This window comes from Triturus cristatus, chromosome 11, assembly GCF_964204655.1.
Source record: "Triturus cristatus chromosome 11, aTriCri1.1, whole genome shotgun sequence".
NCBI classification, from domain to species: Eukaryota; Metazoa; Chordata; class Amphibia; order Caudata; family Salamandridae; genus Triturus; species Triturus cristatus.
In genome coordinates, this window is record NC_140594.1 from 722,172,455 (window position 1) to 722,189,842 (window position 17,388).

The 17,388-nt window shown below is 45.0% G+C and overlaps 1 protein-coding gene across 2 annotated transcripts in view; it reads left to right on the forward strand.

Moving 5' to 3' along the window:
* Positions 1–17,388, forward strand: part of LOC146785376 (ephrin type-A receptor 3-like) — a 540,333-nt gene that overhangs the window by 238,245 nt on the left and 284,700 nt on the right. The window lies entirely within an intron of this gene.

Below are 17,388 nucleotides of genomic sequence, written 5' to 3' on the forward strand. Positions count from 1 at the left end.
ACATGAATGAATGTTTCCCTCCGTGACTGCATGTGCACAAATGCACAACAGAGTGGCAGTGGGATGTGAAACCCTGTGCAGACATGATCTCTGGAGGAGAAGGTTGCATGGTTTCACAGGTAGCAAGAGACCTGTGACACAAGGCTCCCACCTGAGAGTGGATGTCCATCTCCTGGGGCTGGAGATGTGCCACTTAGCAGGCCACTTGTGCTGGGCAGTAAGGGGCAACCAGCTGTATCAACAGGGCTGAAGAACCACCACCTCCATGAGGCTGCCTTTATTCATGGTTGGATGGGCTGAGAGACCCTTCACCAATCCATCCCTGAAAAGAGCCTATAAAATATGAGAGGCCCCACGGTGTTTAGCCAAGTATTTATAGGATTTGGGACTACGGTCACTTCCCTTTCAACTTCCATAGTCTGCATACAGGGCACAAACTTTTGTTGTTTTGATCTCAGAGACCCTCATCTTCAGAAACAAGTTATGCATCCCATGCAGTGGCCATTCAATGGTGTAGAAACTAGAAGGACCTTTTTCCCCCCGTAAATCCGTTGCCAAGGGCAGGAGCCTGCATGATAGGACAGTGTGGTCTAACGTTATAGAAACTATACTAAGGTTTATAAATTGCTGGTGTAATAATCTGCAGCCCTATTCATTGAAGCAAGACAGTCATCACAAAAGATCTGTTGCATGATGATGAATCATAGGATAAAAATGAGCGCGGGCCCAAAGTTTTTCTTCGGAGCCCATTGCTGGTGTTGCAAATATCAAGGGTGCCAATTGTTGATTCCACCTCATGCCTCTTTCTTGTCCCAACCTACACTTCTTTTCTTTTTGTCTCTAGGACAGGTTCGTTTTCAGCCTTCCTTTCTCACTTCTTCAATGTTTCCTGTATTTCTCTCCCTCCTTCTTCTCCATTATTTTCTTCCAATCTGTCACTTGTTCTGGGACAAAGTCTAATGATGAAAAATAAGTCATGGTCCCTAAAGAAGAATGACAGAGTAGGCCGTTTTAGCACCCCTGCTATTCATTATTTATATTAACGGTCTTGCCAAAGCTTTGAAACAAGTGACGAGAGATGTTCCAATTATTCAGGGGAACCCATTACCAGTTTTATTATACGCAGATGATGCGGTCCTTATGGGCCGCACTCCTAATGCTCTTCGTTTGCTTGTTGGAGCATTTGTCCAACACATGGAGACATTAGATCTGCGAGTAAATTTAAAAAAATCTTTTATTATGTCTTGTGGACCTGGGAAAAGGAAGCTTAATACTATAAACGTAGGCTCGGATAAATTAGAATCCGTAACCTCTTTTCCGTATCTAGGGTTGGTTTTCGCTGCGAACGGCTCATGGAGTGGGCATTCTGCCCACGCCATGGGTAAGTTCTCGAAAGCCACTAATTCTATACTAAGCCTCCCACGCCCGAAGAAAATAGGTGCCACTAGAGCTATTTTAAAATTTTTTAAATTACAGTGCATTCCTGTAGCCACGTATGGGGCAGAGGTCTGGGGTTCGGGGAGAAACCCAGGGATTCAGCGTGAGGAAAATCGCTTTTGTAGGAAAATATTGGGCGCACCTTTTTCCGCTTCTGAATTCATTTGTCATAAAGAATTAAATCTCCCCTATGTCTGTGACTTTATTAGAGCTAGACCAGCCCTATTCTGGATTAGGATCTGGATAAACAACTCAGCAAACTTAACAAAAAGCATTATTAAAGATTGCCTAAAATGTGACCACGGCATGCTAATACCTTGGTTAGCTGAAGTTTCTAATACATTGTGTGCCGTGGATAAAAGCACCATTTTTTCAGAACCAACTAGAATTGAGGCTAAAGGTAAGGTTGTGGTTAAACAAGCTCTTTATGCACTTTTTAACTTAGAAAGAATGGGGAGGGAGTCACTCAAATCTTCTGTTGTCACATACATGGGGAATGATTTGTGCAGGTATCCACTACCATCCTACCTCACTCTCCCCATGTCTAATTGGGAACGATCATGGCTCTTTCGTTTAAGGGCAGGTTCTGTAAAATTCTTGTCGGCTTTCCCTTTGGGGTATCATCACACAGCAGAATATAGCCCATGCCCATGTGATGGCACTAGCAAACAGAATGATATCCACTTCCTATTCTTCTGCAAATTTTATTTAAAATATATTAATTGGTTTTTAACCCCCTATTTTAGAAAATTAAGACCCCTTTCTTTGGGGGAATCACGTTTATTATTATATTCCCTGGATACTGATCAATTAATCTTCCGCACTAGCACTTTTCTGAGATTAATAGTACGCGTACGTAAAATGATGGAAAATCCCTGAAAATTGTCTTATGAGAGTTGCATTTCTGGAAAAGAATTGTTTTGATTGTGGTGTTTTTATGGATTGTATTATTGTATAAATGAACTGTTTTTGTTGCACTTTTATGGATTTTATGAAACCCGAATAAAGGTCTTTGAATTGAATTGAATTGAATGACAGAGTTCCCCTAGTGCTACCACTGGCACATTTTAAATGTTGTAAGGAATTCTTGTATCTTCATTTTCAGACGGAGAAATGATGCTGAAAAATAAAAAAAACAATGGTAATAGCAGCAAATTCCTAAAATTGAGAAAATACATCCACTATATTTAAATCCAGCAAAGCATCTGGACTGATCGCATGCTTTGCGCTGGATTTTCAATGGGATGCATGACATTGGTTTACACCCTTGCGCACCCACACATGGTGCATTTGGTACAGACTGGGTCTGAGCATCTCATCAGTAAGGACAGAATGCTGCAAGAAGCACCTACGCTATCTCGGCAGGTTAGTGCATGCACTCTGGATTGCAGAGCAAGAAGGCAGAGGCGGCTAAGCCAACCCATCAGAGGGTCTGTATAGGCATCAAAGAAGGTGAACGCCATGACCCTCATGGTTGCCCTCAGTATCACCCTCTAGGGCTGTGAAAGTATTGGTGACTGCACTCCCTGTGGTTGGGAGGAGTGAGTTTCTTCTAAATGTATCCATTCCCCTTCCCTATGCATGTAGGGGGGCTCAGTACACTTGCACCATTGGGTGGGCTGAGAACAGTAAGATTGTCCTTCAAGGGACATTTTACCCATATGCCCGCATTTCTCATATGATGCAGACACTTGGGTAAAGGCCTTCCTCTACTGCCTCGCACAACACTCCCAAGCAAATAAGGGAACACGGACTCTCCATCTCCTTCACTTTGCACGCGGGCAAAGGATTTACAGGAGCGGTCATGTATACCAGTGGTGCCCTTTCTGCAATCAAAGATTCCCTAGGTGCGCGAAAAGGAGCACAAATTCTTGTTGAGGCCCCTGGAGCACCATTGGAAATAGGCTTCACCTGACATTTTCTACTCTGCTGGTAACCAGCAGTAGGAAACTAAATTTGGAATGGCGATTCCCAAAGATATAGATAAGTTCAAATTCTGTTCTTAAATGATCCTTTGGCAATAGCCAATAGCAAGATACAAAAAGAGCATTACATCATTTTCCTGGAATTATCCAGGAAAGCAAGTTAGCACCAAAGGCAAAGATATATCTGTAGTGGTCAAAATTGGTGGAACGAACAGCGTAACACGGTTTGACACATTTGTGTTGAAATAGACTTCAGTGTTTTGAATGTCTGTGTCAAGGTTAGCTGTAAAGGGTGGATACATGTAAAAGAAGCTGCTCAAATGCTGAATCCCAGGGCTTGTAAGTGACAGTCTGATCTGCTCTCATTGGCTGGGATCTGTCTCTTAGTCAGTGTCACTGTATTTTGATGTCTGCTGTTGTTCAGCCGTCAGGTGCCGTGACTGAAGTGCCGCAGGCACGCTCCTAGCCTTCATTCAGAGGCAGAGGAGAAAGCCGGTGCTGGTTATTCAAAGATCGCGCTGTATGGAGTTGTCATACTTTGAAAGACGGCTCCTCTGCTCCCTCCTGTAGGGCTGATAGGGTCTCCCTAATGCAGTATTCACAATTCATGATCTGCAGTGTGCAGTAGCCACAATCCATGATCCTCTTATCCATTGCACAGCTTTTGTGGGTGGTTCCCCCTTAAGAACCATAACTGACAGAGAGTCCAAGTCAGTAGACCGGGCTTGAGCAAACTGTGGTTGATGCTTAACTCTACTTGTTTAGAAACTGATAACTTGTAACATAAGATGGAATATGTTTGTTAAGTGAAGGGGCATTTGAAGGTCAGTTTAACATATACACTTTTTTTACAGTGACGGGGTAGCCATCCATCCCAATCAGGTTGGGTTAAATACACCCATTTTGGCAGGAAAAATCAGAGGTTGTGAATTGAATCAAGAGGGATTAATCTTTTCTTCAACGTGAAATGTGTTCCTTCATATACCCACTTAAGGGAGGTTTCAATGAATGTCCCTATGTGTATGTAATCGGTCCATAGATATAAGACTAAAAGTATCAATGTGAGGGCAAATTCTGGTATTTGTTTCCCAATGGGACTCAAGCAAGAATTTGTATCTGCTGAATTTCTATTTAAAACATAGAAGTCTTGGTGAGCCTCAGGAAAAGTAACCCAAAAAGAAATAAAAACAACCTAGCTCAACCTGGAAACAAAACACCATTTAGATTATGATGAACTGGGAAAGTGTAGCTTAACGACAAATTGTTTTTTAAACATTACTACTTTACTACTTTAGGAAATCCTAAATGTTGGACTTGGCCCTTTTGGAAGGGTCACCCCTAAACTTTTTGCCTTTCCTGTGACCTGGTATTGGTGGTCCAGAGTAAAGTGCGTGTGCTCTCTGAGTATGTGTGGTGAGACTGGCCTAACCTCCCATAGGAATGCATGGGGGATATGTGTGTCCATGGTAATTCCTGGTGTGAGAGGAGTGCAGTGTCGAGTTTAGTATGTGCAAACTCGTGAGAATAAATGCTGCGCAATAGTGGGCGCAGATCTATGGTGACTGGTGGAGAAGTGCCACTTCTAGAAGTTAGCATTTATGTGTGCTATGTGTCTGCCTGCCTGATGTGGAGTGCGTGTCTGGCTTTTTTGATTGACAGGCGCTGGATGGTGTGGGGAATTCCAGGGGCCAGGGTGAGTCAGCCCAGTGGTGAATAGAGAGATCTGCATCTAGATGGGAGGGAGGAGTTGCACCTGGGACCTGAATAGGGCTGTGCCTTCCCTCCACAATGCTGGCTCCACCTCCTGTGGTGCGTCTGATGTCTCTGCCCTGCACTGTGAAAGGGGAAGAGGAGCTGGGTAAACAGAGTGCTCCAAAGCTCCCCCAAACCAGTTGCATATGTTTTTTTCCCCAGCCCTGTGCTGTGACACAAAGGAAAAAGGTATATAAAAGAAGGGACTGTAACCCCATGAAAATGTGCTCTGTTGTGCTGTTCCTGACTTGAGGGGGGGCCTGCTGCTGCTGCTGGGCTCCAGGAGGAACCACCACTAGGGACTGCCTCCCTGCTGGAGGGCCCTGTGTGCTGGCCTGCCTGTGCCCAGCCTTTCGCCCCCCCCCAGACTTTAAACTTTCTAGCGCCTTGGGAGCGCTTTGCCTTTATTTGGAAGAGCGCGTTGCTCTTTAATTGCTGGGAGGATCGTCTCGTGGACAATATTTGTTTTGAATTGCCAGCAGAGGAGAGAAGCCAGCGTTGGCAGTGTGAGGCTGCGATGGAGACCCAATGTGTGGGATTCCCCCATGCTCCGCTGACAAAGCAGGAGCCAACCCTGCGCTTTGTGGGGGAGAGTGCTGGAGACTCTGCCCTAGCGCTTGGAGAGCGCTTCTCTTTTTGAATTTCAGCTCTTCTGCTTATTGTAATTGAGCGGGTGCCCACCCCGCTAATTTATGCGAAATGACCGCTTCTCAAAATTATTTTTAAATTGCAGCGGGAGCCCACCCCGCATTGCCGAGATCAGCAACGAAGTCACCTCCGCGACCCGGGCAAAACAGGTAGACAGGCAACCCTCAGGGGGCGGGCTGCGAGACGGAAGCTGAGGCCGGCCGGAAGTGAGGCGGAGGTGTTGCGGGCCGAGAGGAGCTTCTGTGGTGTCGAGGGAGCCTCGTGAACCCAGAGAAGCCAGGCGGGAGTCTACCCTGCTCTGACGACCGCCCAGAAGCCGCTGTCAGCTGAGCGCCCCTCCCGTGTGGTTAGGGGGAGCCCCGCGAGCAGCCCAGGGCTTCCAGAGCCTTGCAGGCTCCTTGCAGAAGTCCCGGTCCCAAGAGAGGGACTGGGTGAAAAACAGCCTCCCCGAGGAGCAGACCGGAGACCCTGGACTGCCGGTGAGTAGGGACAGAGGTGGGAGCGGTTGGCTTGTGCTCCCAACGCCCAATTGGGCGGTCAGCTATCCCCTGTGTGAGGCCAAATTCCCCAGTGGTGCCGCCGTAGCAGGCCACTGCACCGAGGGGGCACCAGTGTTTTCAGAGTCCCAGAGCGGAACTCCAACGTGCACCTTGTTGGTGCTGGCATTTCTCCCAGCTGCCCCATCCGCCAGTGGGCAGCTGCAACAGTTGTGCGCAATTGTAGGAACCAATGGAGGGTTCCCAGGGCACCGTAGTGCCAAGGCATTTCCCTCAGCTGCCCCGTGTGATAGAGGGCAGCTGCAACGTTGCGCAGCTCTGTTACAGAGGGCACAGTGAATGCCCATGCCCATCTTTTGATTCTACAGCTGCTCAGCAAGTAGTGGGCAGCTGCCACGTTTAGGCCTGATCTTTTGCGCGCTTTTACTCTGCTGCAGCCCGGACATTCTGGACATCGGGCATTTGAGCCCCTGTGAGAGGCCAGTTGGCCTGGGGCCAGTTTCTGTGAGTTGTGCCCCCGATTTGGGCACACTGTTTTTATGCCAATTATTTCCTAAGGCGTTTATGCTTGTGATGCCTACTGTAAATGCCTATTGCGTAATGTGTGATGCTAATGAGGTTTGAGCCTAATGTAGTTTATGCCTAAGGTGATTCATGCGCAATTGATTTATGCATCCTCTGTTTTACATTGCAGGATCTCGTGCTAAGTTCCTACCTTTACCAGTAGTTACTGGTTGTGCGCAAAATTTACTATTTGTGCTACATTTACAAGTGGTGATTTGTGATGGTCTTGACAGTGGCCCCATTGGCCCTGTCGTGTGTAAATAGTCCCCTGTGAATATTGCTTAGTGCCAGTTGGCACAGTGTATATTATGTGATTATGTTTCTAATGTATTTATGACGATACAAAGGCTATTTTTATATATAACCTTGTGCGGAGTTCCTTTTGTGGTGTACCTAGGGTGTTGTTGCTGTGTGCGTGCGCAAACGCTTTACACATTGCCTCCGGGATAAGCCTGACTGATCGTGCCAAGCTACCAAGGGGATGAGCAGGGATTATCTTTGGTGGGTAACTCCCTTGCCCTGACTAGAGTGGTGGTCTCTGGTTGGATTTGGCACAAGCCTTAGCCATCCAGAGATCCCATTTCTAACATGAAAGTATTGTTATAGAGTGCTCTGAAGGTGAACCTAGATAAAAACTGTAACAGCAGTATGAATGTCAAAATACCCCAGCCCCAGAGTGTGCATAGTTTAAGAACCATTGAACCTATGTTTCCAAAGTTGCCCCAACTACGCTAAGAAGGACCCAGCTCACACAAGCCATTTGCCCGGGGAAACCATGTGTGTGTTGCAGTTCTGATTAAGTTGTGGAGTGAGGAATGAGGTGGCTGGCATGCCAGAACACAAAAATGAGAAGAGTGAGAAACAACCTAACCTGCTGTGAAGGACACAGTGGGTTCTGATAATTGTCATTCTGCTCCACTCACTAGGTAATGTGGCACATAAATATGCAAAGTGCAATGGATTCAGCACCCGTCTAGTAGTCATGCATACATTAGATCTTCACTTTATTAACAATAGGCCCAGGCAAAATTTTTGTCACGCCGGCAGCATAGTGCTTAATTTCCGCCATTTAGCATTGCGCATGTTATGTCAAATTCCTTAAATTACACGATTTCGCCATGCCATATTATTTCAATTCTTTTCTGGTGAAAGTCATATTGCTGGTGCATGGCAACAAAGGGAACTAACACAAAACAAGCAGCTGTTGTGCTTGCCACTTATTCGCACTATTTTGTTTGTGTGAAATGCATATATGCACCCAAAGATGATGCAAGAACATATTTTGCACTACAATATAGCACTAAAATGGCAGGTTTGCATTTCACGTAATGTCACGTAATTTCGCATAACTGTATATAATTATTCCAAAGGAAATTAGTGGAATTCTGCACACCCCAAATTAAAACTCTTACTTGAATAAACGTCTAATAAGAGAGGTATTTGTGGGAGAGAGAAAAAGCTTGATGGAACAGTAAGTTATCCACTAGTGATAGCGAAATCTATTTTTCTATTTGTTCCTTCAAATCTGTATCAGCAAGTGCTAGAGGTTATTAGATACACTTTTTGCAGGGCAACGTTTTTTTTTACCACATGGAGCATGACCTCTTTCTACAAGTTGTCTGGAGATGTTATGTGCAGAAGTTCTATAAGCAAAGCCGCCTCAAAGTCACAATTCCGATTAATTTGTGTGAGGTCCAAGTAATCCAATCACTGAGCTTGGAAATGGGCCCATTTCTATTATAATTCAATTTGTTATTAATGCTTTAAATGTTTTATAGTTATTATGTGCAAAATTGTAAGGTGGAAATTCTGGAATCAAGCTAAGCACTGGTAAATTCTGTGTACACACTCAATTTGCTTGCTTTTATCGCTCATCTGTACCACTGTTAACAAACTGTCCCTGCCTCACAGGAGACAATTCAGCTTCAAATGCCAGGGCAGATCCCCTCTGAAAGTTAACACACAAAAGTTCCAAGTGTGTTATAGCCTTATTCGACCTCCTATGAAAGGTGAAGCCTCAATCCTCTCTACACATTGACGTTTGGACACACCTCCGGCCACACCCATTCCACTTTTGTTGACTAACTATACTGCACAATACTGATCAATAGAAGACATTCCAAAGAAAACCACTTCAGCCATCCAATGTATGGCACAGTCACAAAACTTATGCTGTCTTTGTGGGTTATTCCAATGGTCGTGCCCAACTGCCTGGCTGCAAAATGGCGAACAGCAAGGGACATGGGCGCTTGGGTACACTTAGGACTGACCCCTGCCAAGGAGAATAGCAGTTGTTTAAAAATACATCAATTAGAATAGAAAGCTCATTCTCGTCTCTGCTTTTAATTACCAGGAAGTTGTCCTTTTATGTCTGCATTTTCAACTGGCAAACTTAGCCCTAAGTTCCCCACTGTCGCCACCATCTATTGAGTGAGTAAAGGCGGCGTCCGTCTTGGAATTCTGTCGCCATAACAACTTCCGTGTGGGCCCAGGGCCACATCAAATAAATTGTCGACCCTCATCTTCCGCAGTCGTCTTGGAAACGTACCCTCTCCACTATGCAGAGCAGGCCTCGAGAGCGGCTTTTAAGATGCTCTCTGAAAACACTTGAAAACAAAGCGTTCGCCTCGGCATTTGTTCTGTGCCTGTCATTAAATATGAATGGTGGTGACAGGAGGGGCAGCGGGACGGTCGTGTCAGCGAAGGACCCGGGACCTTTCCTCGCTGTACTACCCATCGGCCCTTGCTCCCTGAAGCCACCCGGCTGTTCATTGTCTGTCACGACGCACCCAGCCCGGCCTTGACAAGTCCGAGTCCTTCCTCGGCAGGCACAGCGGCGTTCATTATAGACAGTAACAAGATGTGGTGTCAGGCGCGTCATGCCCGTTATCTGACGGCTGCTCTGGAGGCGCTGCAACATGATAGCTGACTAACAGGACCTGTCTCCTAGCGTGGAAACCAGAGACAAGGAAATCAAGACCCCTTTCTGGCAGATCCAAGGCCTGTGCAGAAAACATACGCGTTCGCAGTTTCCCGCCTTATGAAAAATCGACGCAGCAGCAGCTCCAAGAGGGTGGAAGGAAGTGCACTGTTCTGGCAGCTCCCAGCACTGCCTGACGTCCGGTCTCTGCAGTTCCAACAACTGTGAGAATCCAAGGCACTGGCAGATCAAAGGGCTGCGAATTATGCACCTCCACACCAATGACAATCAAGGCACTCTTACAGCTGTGGGCTGTGTATAATTAAGGCATGAGCGAAACCTGGGGCTAGTGCGTAATTTGAGCTGGAGGCTGCAGGCGGTTTCTAGCCTGTGACAGTGTGTACTCTGCTAGTGCATGCGCTCTCGCTTGGAAGAGATATTGTTTACTAGAAGGTGCTTGGAACCCACCCATTGCTTACCATTTGTGGGCTTCATTGTCACTCTAATGTGCTGCCTTCTAATTGGGCACGGCATCAAGGCTTCACCTCCTCTTCTTTCATCAGGAGCATGGACCAAGTACTGATTGCTTTACCTTGATTAGGGTGCTTTTGCTGCTGGTGCTGTGAGGGATGTACTAGTCTTCTTCTTGCGAGTGCAGCTGTCACATCACTCACCACCCTCCTGTCCATGCTGCTATTTCCCTGCCACCATCACCACCCCTGTAGTCCATGTTGCTTTTCCTACCCACTCTCCCGTTGTCCATGTTGCCTCTTGCATCCCAGCCTCCCCCCTCAACCCCATTGTCTGTGTTGACCCCAACTGCCATAATACATTTTAAAATCTTAATCACGAGGTCAGCGCTGGCCTTGACATAGCATTTTTGTTTAGTTTCCCTTAGCTTCCAGTTCCTGCATCAAAGCACTTTTTTATATATATTATTTTACACATGCAGTACAGCAGCCAATCTACTTTACAATATGAGTAAAAGAAATGAGCAAAAAGCCAATAGCTCTCACATAGGCAAAGTATATCGTCTTTCCCAATGCTGATGACTGGCACTTATTTTCCCTCATCAGACTTTTACCCAGAGCATGGGGGAGAAAAACACAGTGGAAGAAGGAGGAGGAAAAGATGGAAAAACACTGACAAAGAAAGAAAGCAAGGATAAAAAAGAGCCTGAAAGAGTAAAATAAAGGAGTAGAGAGTGTTTGCTGGTGGGCGAAAGAGGCATGAGATGGAATTAAGACTACACAGCTGTGTTATTCGGCATGCTGACATTGGATAGCTCTGGGCACAGATATTTGAGAAAAACCTTTTCTTAGTCTTTTACAAATTAAGAAATCTCCATGTCTGTTGATAGGCCAGAGGGCAGTTAGTTCTATGGTTGTAATTTCATGACCTGTCGCAACTCGCACAGGTAAGTGCGGAGGGCGGTGTGGCGGGGGGGGGAGGGTGGAAGCTGACATACGACGGAATAGTGAAAATTAAATAAATAAATTATTTAATTGATAAATGTAAGTGGTTTTATTTGTTTATTTACTTTCACTATCCTGTCATATGTCGACTTCCACCACTCCCCACCCGCCCTGGCCAGCCCGCCCGCCTCACTGCCTCACTGCACTTACCTATGCAAACCGCCACTGTTCATGACATGCGTTGAGGCGTCATCATCTAGATTAATAACGCTATGTATGACATTATTAGTTCTGCTGTGTGAGGTCTTAGTTTGCAATTTTGGTGTACTACGTCTGCTGTATTATCCTGCCAGCTTTAAGTAATTTATCTGTAGCACTTCGGTATGAGCATTTAAGGTTTGTATTTCTCCTTAGTCAGAGACCTCTGTGAGATTTGTACAATGTGTGATTTTTTTTTTTACCCTCCCACGTCCAACTACATTCTCAGTCAATGAGATGTGACACAGAATTTAGTTGGAAGGGACAGGGACTCAAATGAGTACTCACCTGGTCTGTAAGTTACCCTAATGCAATGCCAAGAAACTACCCCTAATAAACTTATTAACCATCCATGTTCTTCCAGCTTGTGGCACATCGCTTCTTTCTTGGGCTTTTCTATTTTATATCCTTCACCTCAATTAATCTAGCTACCTCCAAGGCTCAGCCTAACAAAATTGAATGTGTACTCGCTCCAATACCTTTGGGTCAAGCTCGCGGCATAAGCGCTGGTGTTCATGATTAAGTGCCGGTGCTGAGCACCAGAAACCACCAGCTCAAATTAAGCACTGATGGGAATACTAGGGCAGAATTCCAGATTACAATAGATATTATCAGCCTTGCACCGTGAAAGTAATAGATTTTATGACTGGAATGGGGACTAACATGTGAGTTCTACAATAACTGGGCCCTTACCCCCAAATTTGTGTCCTCATTTTGGTCCCGTTTCTGCACAGAAATCCCTCCTGTTCCTCCTGAAGTGGATATACTGAAATGGGGACTTACATGCAAATCCCAGAACTACTGAGACATTTCCTATATGTTTTGTTTTGACTCGTGTAGTGGATTTACCAGGTGCGAGTCTGCACCTGCTCAACTTGGGGAGAGGATGTGGTCTCAGGGCTAGACTGTCGACTTTTGAGCTGGGAAACTAAGGTTCGAGCCTCCAGGTCTACTCCACATCCTGTGATTCTAGGCAAACCACTTAATCTCCCCGGGCCTACCCAAAAAAAATGAATATGTCCTTGTGTATCGTAACTGTTGCTTATGTAAAGTGCTCCAATACCTTCGGGTCGGGTTCGCGGTATATAAATCTGCAAATAAAAAAAACAGGAATAGCTTGAGTGGGTGCCAGCTACGGACAAACCATTCACCTGATTCTGTTAGACCTTTATATTATCCTGCATTGCACAGCACAAAAGTTGGAAGTGGATGCAGAACTAATATAATATCACATAAACACTATATTTCAAAGGGTATGTTTTGAAGGCAAATCTACGGTGGCACTCAAAATGAAGATGTTATACATTTTACTGTGTTAATGTAGTGACAGATAAAGTGGTGTTTGGTGACTCTGCCACTCAGCTTTCTCTGAATTATTTTTGTTTTTCTCTGACTTCCTTCTCTGCCATCAGTCACTGATGTTATCATATTTTATCTTCCGAGTGTTCATTCTCTGCCACATGTCTCACCAGCCTTTTTTGCTACTCTTTATTGTATTGCATCTTTCTTTGCCTTCATTTCCATCTGTTCTGCATTTTCTGTCATCTTGCTCTGTCATCTTTCATTCTCAGTCTTCTCTGCCACACAGCTTTACCTTGTCAATTGTACTTCTCTACGACCTGCTTTTTGCCAATTTTTAGCTACTTTTCTGTCCTGCCATCTTCCTTTTCCTATTCAGCCTTGCTACTCTGCATCCAAGACTTTGTCTGATTTACCTTCCATTCTCCTCCGCCATCATCTCTTGTCTTTATATGATATTTCTTTTTTTTACTGTTCTTATCCATCTTATCGTCATCTTCCTCTTACTCCACTCTTCTCTGCCCTTAGAAAACTAGCTGGCATATTGACAAGAACTAATGCAGTGGCATCAATGCGTCAGAAACGTTGACGCATACTTTGGTGCTAAAGTGACGCATTGCTGAATTTTGTCATAAGACTGATGCAACTCCAACAATGCGTCAGAACACAGAGGCAAGTCCATTGTTAAAAGTCCTGCATCAATCTTTATGCCTGGTTTGAGAAAGCGTAGGGATCTTGACATAATCAATTCATTGAGTGATGCAGTGAAAAGTTGTAAATTTCACTGCGTCAGTTGTACGTAGCGTTTTAAGGTGAGAACGTCTACCCTCTATACCTGGTGTAGGTATAATGTGACACAGGCCTTTGTTTGAACACACTACTATAGCCTTCCTGGTCTGAGTTTTCTGCAACTCCCCTTCGTCTTTTGATTGATGGGGCTCCGGGGTAAGAGAGGACAGCTATCAACATCAATCCAAGGGAGTTGCCCCTTCTCTTTGCACTGGGTCTGTGAATTATTCAGCAAAGTACAATTGAATTAGACTGGCTCTACTGCTCATCTACCCCAATCATCAGTAAGTAATGACAGATGCTGTAGCACCTTGAGGCCACGCCCACAGCGTTGAGCCTGCTAGCCTATGTCCTCTCTGTACAATAGTGTTGAGCAGGGCTCTATTACTCCCATGCTGCTAATTGTACAGATTCTGTTAAAAAAGCAGCGCGCATGCCTGTGTTCAGTATTTTTCCTTCCCTGCAGCCCTGCCTCCCTGGACTCCGCAGCATAAGGGGCATACGTTCTAAAAGCTATTGATCGTCAAAAAACACAGCGTTGAGTCAGCGGGCCGTTAATATTTAATAAGCGAACTCGTCCTCGCGAAAAGGGGATGAGTGCTGACACGTCCGCCTCCTTTCATTCCTCTGAAGCTGTCTGCATTTTAAGGCATGCAGTTCCCTCCCCTAACTCCCCTCCCCTACAACATGACCCCCACCCTCAACTGCCAGAGCCTCGCTTTTGCAGTTCTCCTCCACTCTGCTTTCAAGCCGCCAAGTGCTGCAATGCTGTCGAAGTTTTACTTTGCATAATTGATCAGTGCAGCAGAGTTGTTGTTGGCTCAGAGGTGGGGCCCATCGATCCCTGATGCCCGGATCTAGCTGTCTGTGTAGGCCCCCTGCCTGCAGCGGAATGGATTCTGCGGAGCAGTGTTGGGAACTTCTTTCTTCCAAGAAGGCCTGGGCTTTTCTTCCAGTTCTTCGCTCTATTATGCTATCTCCCTCGCTTGCTGGGTTTCTCCTGCTTTTGTTGGTAACCATAGATGGGATACAAAAGGGGGTGGTGATGGACGGAGCATCAGAACCAATCAAACACTCACACCAAGTCAACAGATCTGGGTTTGATCCATCACCGTTCTTTAGCCCACTCTGCCACCCCAGTTCAGACATGGCCATATGCAAATCAGTCTGACCCTGTGCCTCATGGGAACAGTCCAGCCCGAACTGCCAAGCCATGCCTTCCCTGGACCGGAAACAAGCTTCCTAGGACCGGTTTCTGGCATTTCAGCCGTCTTCAGCCAGGCTTGCTTGAATCCATAGATGGGAACCTTCTGTTTGCCTTTAACTAGGTGTGTGGGGCAGATGTTGACAGATGAGACACCAACCGTAGAGCCCTTCTTTTATTTTTATCATAAAGTCTAAGTTCATATTCTAGTAGGGTTGAGGTTCCTTCATTCTGTCCCTTCTTAAAATATTTTTGGACTACTTATTTTAAGATCTAGTACACTTCTTTCTACCCCATCTTAAATTCCTGCTCGTTTGATTGGTTCATTCGGCGATTATAATACGATTTGATAAAGGGCAGTTATGTTGGCAGTTTGCATTGTGTGCATTAGAGTTCATTGATGATGTCCAATATCTCAGGAGATTTCACTCGACACTGGTGGGATTACTTGAAGTGGCAAATTTAGAGGATGTAGCACTGCATGACTCTGCAGCAGCGCAGATGTCCATGGTGGCACTTCTCGTGGTATTAGTACAGGAGACTCCAGGAGGAGTTTGGGGATGAAAGACAGAGGTTGGCATGGGGCAGAAGGTTAGGTATAATAGGGAACAATGTTCCTTTGCTTTATTTTTTAAGTGGTACCATTCCTGCTCTTCTTATGCTTTGAAAAGGATTGCAAGGGCCAGCTTTTGGTGAAAACACATAGCTTCAGTTTGCACCCCTGGTACCATGTTTGAAGGCAACAAGTACAAATTCATACTATGCAAATGTTAAATGAAAAAAAATGTGATACCTCCATTGCAAAGGCCCATCCACTAGGATAACTGGACTTTCAAAATCAAAATCCAGGACATGCGATAGACTTCAAAGTAGGAATATAATTTAGCAGCGACTATAAGCATAATGCTACAATACCATCATTCTGTGACTTGGAACGATCATAAGCACACTCAGTTTAGTTTGCAAGATATTGTAGCATACATTTTATTTATAAATCTAACAGTGAGATACCCACTTCATAAGTAATAACTATTAGAAAATACATTTTCGAGTGATCAGATAAATGTAAAGTTTTGTGATCCATTCAAAATGTGAATATTTTGCCAAATACACATGGCAATGGATTTACTCATATGCATATTTAATGGATATACTTAGGAGTAAGGGCCTGATTATGAGTTTGGCGGTGTGGGAGCAGGTTGGCATGTCACTGCCCTGCTCCCACGCAGCCAAACCTCACCGCCGGCCGCCTGCCAGATTACAAGTTTTCTCATTGTCTGGCTGGCGGTCCTTTGGCGTACCCCCGGCAGTGCCTATTAAAACTCACCACAATGGGAATGCCAAAGCCCGTTCCTGCACGGCATGGACTGTGTAGTCCATGCCGTGCAGGAAAGGGGGTGCATGCAGGCATGTGCCCACTGCATGCATCCTCAAGCCATGAGGGAACAGAGGGCCCTGTAAGGCCTCATTAGTTACCTCACTGACCACAAGAATCATAAAGTCACTTAGGAGAATAATGTGCACTGAAAGGGTATCTGCACACATTTATATAATTTACTAGATACAACAGCCCATTCAGGGTATGACTGTAAACTAAATAATGGGGAATTAATTAGTAGTGTACTGTATTGATTAATGTGCATTAATATTGTCTGTGTTCAGTATTGTTCAACAACTAGTAGCAGCTACATACATGTGTTTAATACATGAAATGCATTAACCTATCTAGGGCATGATTGAGAACTAATGTAGAAGAATGCATTTAGAGCACATCATATTAATTGATTTTAATGACAAATTAGTATGGTATTCTGTGACATAAGGAAGAAAGCTTCATGGACCTCATTTGCGAGTAGTCGGGGGTCGCAGCTGTGACTTCTAGCTTGCTCCCTGCTACTTCCTTTGTGACCCCTGGCCTCAGAGGATGCAAATGCCCCTTCTGAGGCCAGGTGTCGCAAGGGAAGTGCCAGGAGTAGCAGGGAGCAAGGTAGAGGTCACAGCTGCGACCCCTGACTACTCCTAAAGGATGTCCATGGGAAGTTTGGTGACCAAACAGTTTATTTATTCAACTGATTTTATTGTTTAATAAGTTAGCTTAATGAGTTTGTTAGCACTACCATTACGGCCACCATATGTAGCTGTTGTCGTTCATTTGATGAGAATTTGCCCTTCATTGATTTATTATGCTTTCTATGTCTATGAATGTTTGAGTAAAGATTTTCACCCCAAGAGTGCCTGTCATATGTTGCTTTGTAACAATTGAAATATATATATATCCACAACCTATTTTCCCGAAGAAACCCAAGCCGCTTTCAGTGGCGGGCTTTGGCGGGGTCGCAAACCCCAAATCTCCACAACAGTCGTTTCTGCCGGTTTCTGAACAAACGATGCCAAGGTCAACAAACGTTCCTTATTTAGCGCGTTTATTTATTTTCAAGCCAAATCACTCGACGCGTTTCGGAGGCAACCTCCTTGTTCACGAGTACGAGCGCATTGTAAATCAACAGTGTTTATACATTGTCATGTGACACACCTCTAAATCATAGACAGTGACAACAGATTAACGGTGTTTTGCAAGTTTCTCGCAGCTAGAAAAACAGACTTACTTAATCACAGTAATTCATATGTGGTACATTGTGAGCCATTACATTAAAAACTTCAAGTAATGTAATAAAAAAAT